The following is a 12,397-nucleotide window of genomic DNA, read 5'->3' on the forward strand; positions in this document are numbered from 1 at the left end:
TTAGAATAAGCTAAATACAATTGGAAAGAGGAGTGTGAAAAGAGTTTTTAAGAGCTTAAAGGAAATTGACTACAGCACCAGTGCTGATAGTCCTAGAAATGGATAAAGAGTATACCATCTACGCAGATGCGTTAGAGAGTGGGCTAGGATGTGTTTTGATGCAAGAAGAAAGAGTTATAGTCTATGCATCACGACAACTTAGACCCCACGAGATAAATTATCCAACGCATGATTTAGAGCTTGCAGCCGTTGTGCATGCCCTGAAAATTTGGAGACATCATCTCTACGGAGTTAGATGTGAGATTTTCACGAACCACAAAACTTTGAAATACTTTTTCGAGCATAAGGATATTAACACGAGGCAAAGGTGAGGGCTCGAATTAGTAAAGGATGTTAACTGCGATATTAATTATCACCCTGGCAAGGCCAATGTAGTAGCCGATGCATTGAGCCGAAAGGTCTCGTCAAAGTTAGGATGTCTTCTCACGAGAGAGGATGAGCTTATAAAGGACTTTGACAAGATGAAGATAGAGATGATAAAACCACCAGGGACGATAGCGAGTATTGTTGCGACGATGCCTAGTTTGAGGAAAATGGTGATTGAAGCACAAGGAAAGATGAGACAATGAACAAGTTACGAGAAAGGATAAGAGCAGGAGATCTCAAGAGTTACCAAAAAAGCATCATACAATGCTATCTTATTTGAGGGGAGAATATGCATTCCCCGCGATGATGAACTTAAGAATACGATCATGAGTGAGACTCATGACACGCCTTACACCGCCCACCCAGGAGGCACAAAGATGTATCAGGTTGTAAAAAAAATAGATTTTTGTGGGACGGAATGAAATGAGACATAGCTTCGTTTGTAGAGCGATGCTTAGCTTGTCAGCAAGTGAAAGCATTACACCAACGACCATATGGGAAGTTAAAACCGTTGGAGATTCCCGAGTGGAAATGGGATCACATAGCGATGGATTTTGTGACAGCTTTACCCAAAAGTCAAAGAGGAAATACAGCAATTTGGGTGATTGTAGATCGACTAACAAAATCTGCACATTTCTTACCGATCCTAATCGCGTATGGACCAGATAAGTTAGCACAATTGTACGTTCGTGAGATTATAAGATTGCATTGAGTACCGGTGTAGATCACCTCAGAAAGAGAAAATAAATAAATTTCATCACATTTTTGGATGAGTTACAGAAAGAGTTGGGTACAAGGATGAATTTTAGCATAGCAGGCGATTAGAAGATATGATAAGAACTACTATCCTTGATAGAGGAGTAAATCGGAGAATGTGTTGCCACTAATTGAGTTTGCCTATAAGATGTGAGACAAAGTTTCGAGATAGGAGACAAAGTTTTCTTGAAGGTTTCACCCTCAAAGGGGATGAATAGATTTGGAGTTAAAAGACAGCTTAGACCCCAGAGTTATAAGTCCTTACGAGACATTGCAAAAGATAGGTCCAATAGCGTATAGGTTGGCTTTGCCACCTAGCTTTGGAAATGTGCATAACGCGTTTCACGTGTCACAATTGAGAGGATATATATTTTCGACCCAAACCATGTGGTTTACTAAGAAGAAATGATCTTAGAACCAGACTTGAGTTATGAAGAGAGACCTCAGATGATGCTAAATCATAAAATTCGGCAATTGAGTAATAAGTCGATTGCATTGGATAAGGTCCAATGGAGATATGACAGTTAGAAAGAAGTGGAAAGAGAGCTTGAGGATAAGATGTGAGAGAACTACTCGAAACATTTACAGGAGGTACAAATTTCGGGACGAAATTTATTTTAAGGGGGAGGGTATGTAATACCCGGGCTTTTGATGACGTGTTTTAGTTGCTTGAGTTTGAGTAATTAGGGTATCCTTTGTTTGATTACTTGTACAGAGATGAGGAGTTATATGAAGTTTTCTTGTTTTTTTTTAAAAGATGTTGAGATGTTATTTTGATGATGTTTGGATGATGTGGGATTTTATATCCGTAATTGAGTTTGAGTATTTGAATAATTCGAGATAATTATTTGAATGAGAACGGTGAACTCGGAAGTGAAATCTGAGTCCGTTAAGACGTTTTTGAAATTTTTGACTTTTTGATGATGAATAGTAAAAATACTGCTATTTCGTCTGTTTGTCGACTTTCAAAATCTTACGTGCACGTCGTCGAGAAATATTCTTAGTTTTTCGATACGAGTCCAATAATGAAAGTTTTTATTTTTGGACGACGAGTGAATAGTAAATCGGGATTTCTCGATAAACGAACCGAGCTCGTTTATCAGAATTTCGAGAACGGGCATGCGTTTTCTATATTTATATAGAATTACGAGTGTAATGAAAGTGAGTAGGAGTTGAGAGGGCGAGTAACGAAGAGTATGGGTAGTTAGTCGTTAAGACGAGACGAGACGAGACGAAACGAGATATTTAACGACTAAATATCTAACCTACCCTACCCCTAACCACCCCCCAACCGCCCAAACCCCTTTCCCCTCACTTACTTACGGCTGTTAGCAGCCAACACCCCTCACTTTTAATTTTTAATTATCTCACACACACTAAACACACACACAACTCACGCATATCTCCATTGTTGAGGAGTTGGAGCTTTTGAGCTCCGTTTTGAGCGAGAAGACGAGCCCCGATCATCTTTTCGAACACGTATCTAAGTAGGTAAGATCTCTACCTACGTTTTGATGGTTTTCTTTTCGATTTTCGTCGACGTCGAAAAACGTCGATTCTCGACTTTATTTTGAAACGACGTCGGATCGTCGTGAAATTTTAGTATGTTGTTCTTGGGTAGATGTTGAGCATGTTTAATGAAGGGAGTAAGAACGGAACGAACCGTAGCTATGAAACCCATGAGGGCAGCCCCATTTTTCACATATTAGCTTGTCTTTCGATTTTTGTTTGATCGTTTTGACTTGATATTTGTGCTTAAGGGTATGCTAGAATCGATATATATTAAATTCGTATTTTTCCAAGCACGAAAATTGTATAAGTTTTTAGAGTATGATTATTTAAATTCGTGAAGTTTGGGACGTTGCATAATGAATATTATTGCGTATATGTGTTCTACGATATCACATGAGCATGCTAATTGATTTACAATTTATGGATGATAATTGTTGAACGAAATTAAAACTGGAATTCTGTAAAAATTTTACAGCAGTTTCAAGCTTATGTTTCGATGAGTTTTCATTGCTTGATGGCTCTGAAATTTTAGTATGTTTATCTATGATATGTGTATTTCGTCGCTGCAAAATTTCATGTCTTTTGGATGATGTTTGGTATTTTAAAGATATTTTGAAAAAAATCCTTGACAGAATCTGTCAACTGTTGGTAGACTTCACAAAACGTTTATATCTATTAATCCATGAAGGATTTTGCATCACCGTTTTTTTTAAACGAAACTAGACTTCAATACTTTTCTAAAAACATAATATTTCGATTTTTATGACCTCTGAAACAGAGCAGTTTATTATTTCAAAAATGCCCTATTCTGCTGTCATATTTTTCCAACAGTAAAAGTGTATGAGTTTCATTGTTTATTTGGCAGATCATATGAACGTTTTCTCTTGTGAAATTTTAACCAAATCTTCAAGGATACCTTTAGTTTTGGCTGATTAAATTTGATGGAATTTTATTAAGGTTTGCCTTGGTTTCTAATGGCCTAAACAAAATTGGCAGAAACTGTCAATCTTTGACAGCCTGCACTAAAAGAGCAATATCTCCAAAAACCTTTAACCTTTTTGGTTAACTACCATTTTTAGAGTGAACTACACTTCATGGAGTTTTTGAGATCAATTGGTATGAGAGTTTATGATGATTGAGTTGGTTGTTATGAATTTTTAAAGATGACACAAAAACAGCAAAACTTTCTAGAAAATAACTTGATTATATTTGTTTTGATGGATGATACGATATGACTAAATGGTGTGAGTTGTGAGAGTTATGATTAACGCACATAAATGTTGGTATCTGACACTCGAACAATTGGTGTCGAGTATAAATGATAGTTTACTGATAAAGAGTTTTGATGATTTTGAATTGTTTGGTTTGCGTTGAAAAGATGTCAAGATGTTAAGTTTTGAGTCGAGAGACGAGTTCACGTAGTGAGATTCACGCGTTGAAATCTCGTGGCTGACATTATATATGAATAGGTCATGTCGAAATTTTTAGTGAAATTAGAATTTGAGCATAGTCAATTCTTGTTGACCCGTGACTCAAATACATGCCTAATGGAAAGTTTAACTTTCTAATCGGTTAATTAGACGAGATGAGAGCGAATAGATCTGCTAAGAAAGTGGACTTTTCGATGTGTTAAATATTTCTTTTAATTGAAGCGCTGCTAATTATAACATAAGGATGTTATAATTAATGAGTAATGACGAGAGATAATAATTGTTATATTGATTAACAATCAAGAGAGATGAACATTAGAGATACTAATGTTTCATAAAAGAGATTAGATTATTAATCGAGGTTTCTTTTATAACTTCTCACCAATTCTTCATAACGATGAAGGTCCTTTTGGGAAGTAACGACTTGAGGGAGAGAGTGACGTTACTCATTGATACAGAGACACAACGAGGTGGGCATTACTTTTACTGTACGTATATAGAGATCCCCTGCGTGTCGTAGGCCTCTTATACGAATGAATGCATGAGATGATCTAACTGTTAATTTCAGTTTCATATATATCAAATGAGTTTAAATGTTACGTTCAAGCAAGTTATTTCATGACAAAATCTTTGAGTTAAAGTTATTTCAACTATTGTCTTGCCATAAAATGTTTCAATTTTAGTATGATATCTATCTGCTTTGGCTTTGCCAATGATGCAATCGAATTCGGGTCCTGAGCAGTTGATAGCTATCCTGCCAGGGCTAGTGTACACCAGTGACCGTGAGTCATCTAGCGGGTTGGCCGGTCAAGTGACCGTGAGAGGTGGCCACCTCTCCGGCACACAGTTTCAGATATGATAGATTACAAAAGAACTTAGTCTGATCAGACGAACTTTAAGAATCACAAATGAACTTAGTAAGCTTGGGCCTTTTTAGCGAAAAACTCCCTTGCTGTACTGATTATGATGGCATGACAATTTATAGTTTTGAAGCATGTATTTTTATTCCTAGGCATACGTGCCCACTGAGTGCTTTTGTACTCAGCCCTGCATATGTTTTCTAAATGTGCAGGTTGAGCTGATGTGATGATGGTGCTGCAATGAGCGGAGTCTCCAGGGTTGTTAATAAATAGTTAACCTGTCTAGAATATGTCTTCATACATATGTCTAGCTACTTTCCGCTGCAAGATGTTGTTGATGTTATAGTATGTTATGTCATACTTTGAGTCTTAAGAGAATGGTTGCATATGATGTATAACTTGATTAATGATATTAATTAACTTTTATGCAGTCTTTCATAGACTGTTTTCAATTGAGTATTAATGAATAAAAATGACGAGTTTTATTAAGATGAGTAAGTTTTACGGCTATAAATGACGCCCCTTTTCTTCCCCTTCTTCTTTAACCCCATCCCTACTCGTGGATCACTCGGCCTAACTATCCCTAGTTAGGGCGGGCTGTGACATCTTCCTCCTTGGAAACGGCGAGATCGCCGCTCCCTCCCTCTCTACTCTGCTCTCCATCCGTCCGTGGCCGGACGACAGCGGCAGGGCCGCCGCGCCATGGCCTCTCTCGGTTAAACCCAGCCAGACCAGTCACCCATCCCCCTACTCTCTGCTCACTCCGGCCGACAGCAGTTGATGGAGCAGACTGCCGCCGCCGTTCCGCCCTCGACAAAACCCAGCCCCGACCCGGCTTAGAGCAGCAACAAGGCCCTTGCCTCGCCGCCTCTCCCTCAAGACTCCGGCCGACAGCAGCAGGAGAACCACCGCCGCCAACCGCATCTGCCTCCCTCCACTCTCGACTCAAAACAACAGTAAACGTTCAAACAACGACAAGCACAAACAAAGCTCAAGACTCCTTCTTTCTTCTTTTTCTTAAAATCATGCTCTGATGTATGTACATATATATATATATACAGATCATTTATACATATCTACACTTGTATAAAAACTTGTTTGTGAATGCATGTATGCTCGTGAATCTTGGTTGGGCAGTTGAAATTCTTTATACATCTTTCTATGAAATGAGAGAAGTAAGGAGTCAAAGATGAAACCTTTGAGAGTTTCCAGTTGTTGAAACACAGATGGGTGGCTGCTTTGATTTACTTGATTGCAGTCGCTGGATTCTGTACGCCAAAGAGAGTCTGAAATGGTGGGAACTGCCAAGAAGAAATGGCCTAAGTATGTTTAGTTATGATAGAAAGATGGAGATTGGACTGCCTACACAAAAGCATGGCTCAAGGCTGACTTTTGTGGCTGAAATTGGGGCTGCAGCAGGTAAGTAGGGTGGCTGATGGACAACATAGGGTATGGGTGTTGATTGGACAAATAAAAACTTCAGGGTTTAATAATCGATACTGTGATTATCGATCAGTGTTTGCTAGATAAATAGCTCGTGTAAATGCTTGAATGCTAATTTAAAAAATATGCAATGCATATAAATTCAAATAACTAAAATTTACAAAAGCTTTTGTAAATCATTTTTGTTGGAATTAAAAATAAATTCTTTTTCTCAATCCGGCGTGAATCATCTTAAATCTAAGTTCAAAATTATTCTAAACTTAGCTCGAGGAAACGGGGTATTACAATTCCTTTCCTAATAAATGAAGGCGTCAAGTGGCTATGAATGATGAATCCAAAACTTTTACAGGAATTTTGGAATCAATAAATCTATGCAGCCACATTGTGGTCACCCACACACTAATATAATAAGGACAATCTTGATTTATTTAATTTATTTTTTTAAATAAAAATAGGATTTAGTTATTTTATTATATTCTCTATATTGTACTTATTTTTTTAATTTTTTTTGTATTTTTTATTTTTAATTTATTTTTTAATAAAAATAAAAAAGTTACCAAAAAATTGCAAAAAAATTACTATAATGTAGAGAATATGATAAAATGACTAAATCTTATTTATATTTTAAAAAATAAGTTAAATAAATTAAATTATTTTCTATTTAAGTAAATTGTGGGCAGCCACAGCTTTCTTTTCTTTTTTTTTGGGAGGCCAGGGGGGATACATAATCTTTCAATTTTTTTTTTTTAAATTTTGGTCCAATTTTCGATTTTCCTTAATTTTAATCTAACATGGTCATAAAAAATACACTGGGCACATCATTGCTTGCAAATCCGAAACGTTTTTAGGAATTCGAAAATTGCACTTGAGCCTTTTTTTTCCTCGGGATACATAACTTTTCACTTTTTTTTTTCTAATTTTACTTTTCATTTTTTTTTAATTTTAGCCCGGTCGTCAATTTTTTCCAATTTTAATTTGATGTGGTCATTGAGGATGATACATTGGACACATAAGACGATTGATAAAAACATCGGTCCACGTACTTAAAAGAAAACATCATCGTTTTGTGTGAAGTTAACCTGGTAAATCGCTATAATACTAGAAAGAAACAATATAATGCTGAAAAAATCGCTATTCCCAGTACTATCATATGTATAGAGTTTCCAATATAGATTTGTGAATTTGATTAAAAAAACTGAAAGGGAGAATGAAAAAAGTGTAATTATATTTTTCAGTATTATAGCGATTCACCATGTCAGTTTCACACAAAGCGACATTGTTTCCTTTTAAGTGGGACGACATCATTTTATTTGGTCGTCTGGTGTGTCCAGCATATCATATCCGATGGCTGCGTCAAATTAAAATTGGGAAAAATCAACGATCGGACCAAATTAAAATTAAAAATAAATAAATAAAGGTTATGTATCCTGAGGAAAAAAAAGCTCAAGTACAATTATTGAATTTCGAAAAATATTTTGGATTTACAGGCAACTAGCCATTTTGGTCTTCTGATGTGTTAGGTGTACAACATGTTATTTTTCGATAGCCATGTCCGATTAAAATTGAAAAAAAACCAACGATTGTACCAAAATTAGAAAAATAAAATAAAAAATGTAAAGTTATATATGTATCCCGAGGGGAAAAAAAGGTTCAAGTACAATTTTCGAATGGGTAATTTTAAATATAGCCCCTAATTTTTTCATTATAGCCCCTTATTTAAAAAATAATAAAATTAATTATAATTATACTATTATGCCCTTATAACCCCATTTAAAAATTTGTCATAAATTTGCGGATTCTGTTAAGATACAATGGACAATCAATATGGAGAAGATGAAGTAAGTTGAGAAACACTTATGAGTGATGTCATGTTATCCGACTGAATTGAACGAACTGCTTCTTAAACGTAATACTTTTACAAGATCTAGTGAGTGTTGCTTTGATGTCCCTAATTCACCAGAAGCAAGTTATAACAATGTATGTGGAGATGGTGTATTTCTCAAAAATTTCTTAATTTATTTAATTATATAGCCCCAACTCAAAATTTAAGAACACATCAGATAATTAAACGATGAAGCAAGAAACATGAAAAAAAAAGAAAAAACTATTTCTTGGGGTGAATTACTGCTTCGGATACAGCTTCAACCGCGTTGAACAATACTCGTCCCTTTGACTTCATCAATCTGAGTGTTTTCATTGATATCATCGCTCTTCCCGTGTGTTTCTTCATCATGACCCTCGACTCATTCTTATTTTTAGCCACCTCGATCGCATTTGTTGGATGAGAACTTTGAAGCAGTTGTTGCTGACTTAAGTGTGGGCGGATTTGTGGATTGTTGAGATAATGATATTGTCATTTGTCACTCCAGTAAAAGGAACAACTGGTAAGTGTTGGGTGAAAATTGATGTTTTTAGTTGTGGGATCTTGCTTCTTGAGCTCATCACAGCACAGAGAGCTTTGGATCTTGCTCGTCTTGATATCAACTCATCCACTCTCTTAAAAATGCAGATGTAAGGCATTGCAAATCATTTAAAATGCAGATCTTGCTCCGACGATTACGGCCCCCAAGTGCAGCATACCTTGTTAAATTATAAAAGGAATAGTGATCCTGTGCATCATCCCTCCCACCCATCGCCATAGAATGTCACTCTAAACCATCTCTGCATTGACAACAGAGAGCCTCCAAGATCGGTGGTTCAAATTAATTTTTATAAACCTTAATTTATTACAATTTTTAAATGGAGGCTATAAGGGTATAATAGTAAAATTATAATAATTTTTATTATTTTTTTAAATAAGGGGCTATACAGTGAGAAAATTGGAGGTTGTGTTTAAAATTACCCTTTTCGAATTCATATCTGAATGGACTTTGCTTTGTTTTATTTCTGGGGCCTTCTTCCAGGTGGGCCTTTGTCGTCCATATTGAGCCTATTTGTGGGTATTTAGGCCTACCTTATAGTAAATAAATTGAACCCTAATACCATGCTCATTAATACTATATTACATTATTTCTTTTAAATACGAAATAGGGATATAATATGACAATCAGTATGATGTTAGAGTGTTCTAGCAAATTGTAACATGAAAGGTCCATCTAGATTTCACTTATTGGTCTTCTATCGAATTTTTCACCCATTACATTGCAATGAAACTGCAGCAAAGCCCTCTTAATTACTTTGAGTATCTTTAGAAACTAATTGAAGTTGTAAATGTAGTATAGACAGAAAAAGACATGTAATTAATTTCATATCATTAGCTCGAACTTTACAAATATAAATAGAGGAGATGGAGGGGCATGGTATCTAATTAGTATCTCATTGCTGCAGTTGGGATATTCTGTGAATTTGGTTCATATTGAATTATTTCCTGGGCATTCATCTCTCCAACTTAATTAGGATGCTATGCCCTTTCTACACTTCTTTGTGTTGAGTGCGTTCATTTTTTCCATGTTTAACGATCCTTTCACGACGTATTTTAAAATTATTATTACAAAAAAGTAAGCTATATTATTAATTAATGACTCATTTACAGTGAATGTTTTAATTAAAATAATAAATAACAAATTAAATTAATACTAACAATTTTTTTTGAAATTACAAGAGGTATCTAATATATGGAACCCGCACGCAGGCAGAACCTCACCACCACTCAAACGGTGGAAAAACATCACCGCACGCAGGCGAGAAACGGCCTGTGTATGGGACCTCAACACCACACAATACAACACCGCACGCAGGCGGGAATACAACACCATCTAATTAAAGTGGAAAAATATCACTGTAAAAAAAAGTGAAGAGGGATAAATTTTGGTGGAAAAAGTTTACATTAAACTCATATTTTTTTTTTCTAATTTTTTTTTACAACCAAAGAAATGAAAAAACCCACTCACACTCTAGCTCTTAGGGTGACTCGAACCCCCGACCTACTGGTTGGAGGAGAAACGTCTTACCAATAGACTGCGCTAATTAAACTCATATGTTATATTGATGATACATATTTTTAAATTGATATCCTATATTTTAACCAATTCAAAAATCAATTCAGTAACGACAAATCTTTGAAGTAAAGTCATAAAGTTGTAACAAAGAGATCTTTAAATGTTTATTACTCCCTCCCTTTCAATTTAATTTTAATATCCATATTTTTATTTTAATAGGTTGCCCCATTTTTTTATATTTATTTTTATTTTTAGTAAAAATAGGTGGATCCTTACTCCATTTTAATTACTTTAACAAATTCACATAAAAATTGGACCATTATTCCACTCACAACACACTTAACCATTTATTAAAACACATATCACTTTCAAATAGATGCTAAAAGTTGGGACGGATGAAGTAATTCGTAAAGAAGCAACATACTACTACGTACATCTTCAACATGTTCCCTACAAAAATACTAAGAGGGTGTTTGGCTAAGCTTATTTTAAAGAGCTTATAAGATGGTAGTTTCCTAGGAGGTTAAAGTTGTGAAAGTGTTTTGATAATTAAGTTTATAAGATAGAAAGATAAAATATTTGTTAGAAATAGAAAATAAAAAATAGATAAAATTAGAATGATATATGATAAAAATAAAAAATTTAATTGAGTTATTTTTATAAAATGAGTGTTTCTTATAAGATGACGAGAAAATAAGTTGACATAGATGAACTTATTTTTTGAAGAGCTTATTTTTACAGTTTATAAGCTTTTTATGAGCTTAATTTGCCAAATACTTTGAAAGAATTTTTATACAGAGAGAATCTAGTAAAGTGTTTGTCAAAGTGAGAGAAAATTGAAGAAAAATGAAATTATAATGATATATGATATAAAAAAAATTATAGCTAAATTATTTTTATAAAATGAGTGTTACTTATAAGATAATGAGAAAATAAGTTGAGGTAGAAGAACTTATTTTTTTGGGTAGCTTATAAACTCTGAGAGCTTATTTTTATAGCTTATAAGTTATTTAAGAGAGCTTATTTTGCCAAATATTTTGAAGGAGCTTATAAACTCCTAAACAACTTATAAGTTGTTTTAAAGAGCTTATAAGCTCAGCCAAACACCCTTGAAGATATCAAACACAAACTATCAGCATACAAAAAATGCATGGGATGAATTGAAATAACTTTGAATCGTACCTTTCAACAAAGACCGCAGCAAGGGACTCCGACGGAAAATGAGAGACGATAGAAAATGGCAGAGAGTAGCACGGGCGGGGTAGGACAATTGATTTTTAGGGAAACTGATATTTGGGGAAAATGATCTGAAGTTAATGGAGCATTAACGACGGGGTGTCTACGGACAACTAAAATTACACAGTTCTTGACGGGTTAATGACGGCTACCCTAAATATTATAAATAATATTTTATAATTTATAATTATTAAAGGATTGTCGACGGGAATATACAAAAATAAAAATAAAGTTTTAAAAAATAACAATTCTCAACAGATTTGTGATGGAGTTAGGACGACACTAAGCTCCTGTCGAGAATCCGTCGAGAATGCCACAATTTTCTCGACGGGATTGTTCCTGTCGTTAATTTCCGCCACTGTTCACGCCATTTTTTTTGTAGTGGTGCTCGGTCAAATCTTGTTGAAGTTGTGTAGCTATCCGTCTATCTCTGATAATTGAATCTCTCGCCACATAGTCTTTGAAGCTAGGTGGGGCTGATTGGGGAGCATCGGATGAGTAAGTGCTAGATGCCTTATTCCCCGAATCGTCATCTCTCCAATTCAAAACACATTTACTTCATTCTCCACAATCATGTTGTGCATGATGATAAATGCCATCGTGTTCTCTTTGAGATGCTCAATATATCAAGGTCGGGTCGGACCTCTGATGATTCCCCATCGAGCTTGAGCATTCCAAAGGCTCGTTCGACATCCCTTCGTGCCGCCTTTTGCATCTTCTTGAACATCACCTCTTTCTCGTTTCTCGCCATTGGTGGGATCTTGATAAATGTTGGTCGATCAGGGTAGATGCCATC

General features: G+C 35.3%; 1 protein-coding gene and 1 long non-coding RNA gene across 2 annotated transcripts in view; one reads left to right on the forward strand and one right to left on the reverse strand.

Moving 5' to 3' along the window:
- The window catches only part of LOC131025146 (uncharacterized), a 93,887-nt gene that overhangs the window by 57,635 nt on the left and 23,855 nt on the right, over positions 1-12,397 (reverse strand). The window lies entirely within an intron of this gene.
- LOC131025193 (uncharacterized) lies at positions 2,226-5,475 on the forward strand. Its single transcript, XR_009102106.1, has 3 exons — positions 2,226-2,673; positions 4,528-4,594; positions 5,197-5,475. It is a non-coding gene; the product is annotated as an uncharacterized LOC131025193 (long non-coding RNA).

This window comes from Salvia miltiorrhiza, chromosome 1 (assembly GCF_028751815.1).
Source record: "Salvia miltiorrhiza cultivar Shanhuang (shh) chromosome 1, IMPLAD_Smil_shh, whole genome shotgun sequence".
In the NCBI taxonomy this organism is placed as follows: Eukaryota; Viridiplantae; Streptophyta; class Magnoliopsida; order Lamiales; family Lamiaceae; genus Salvia; species Salvia miltiorrhiza.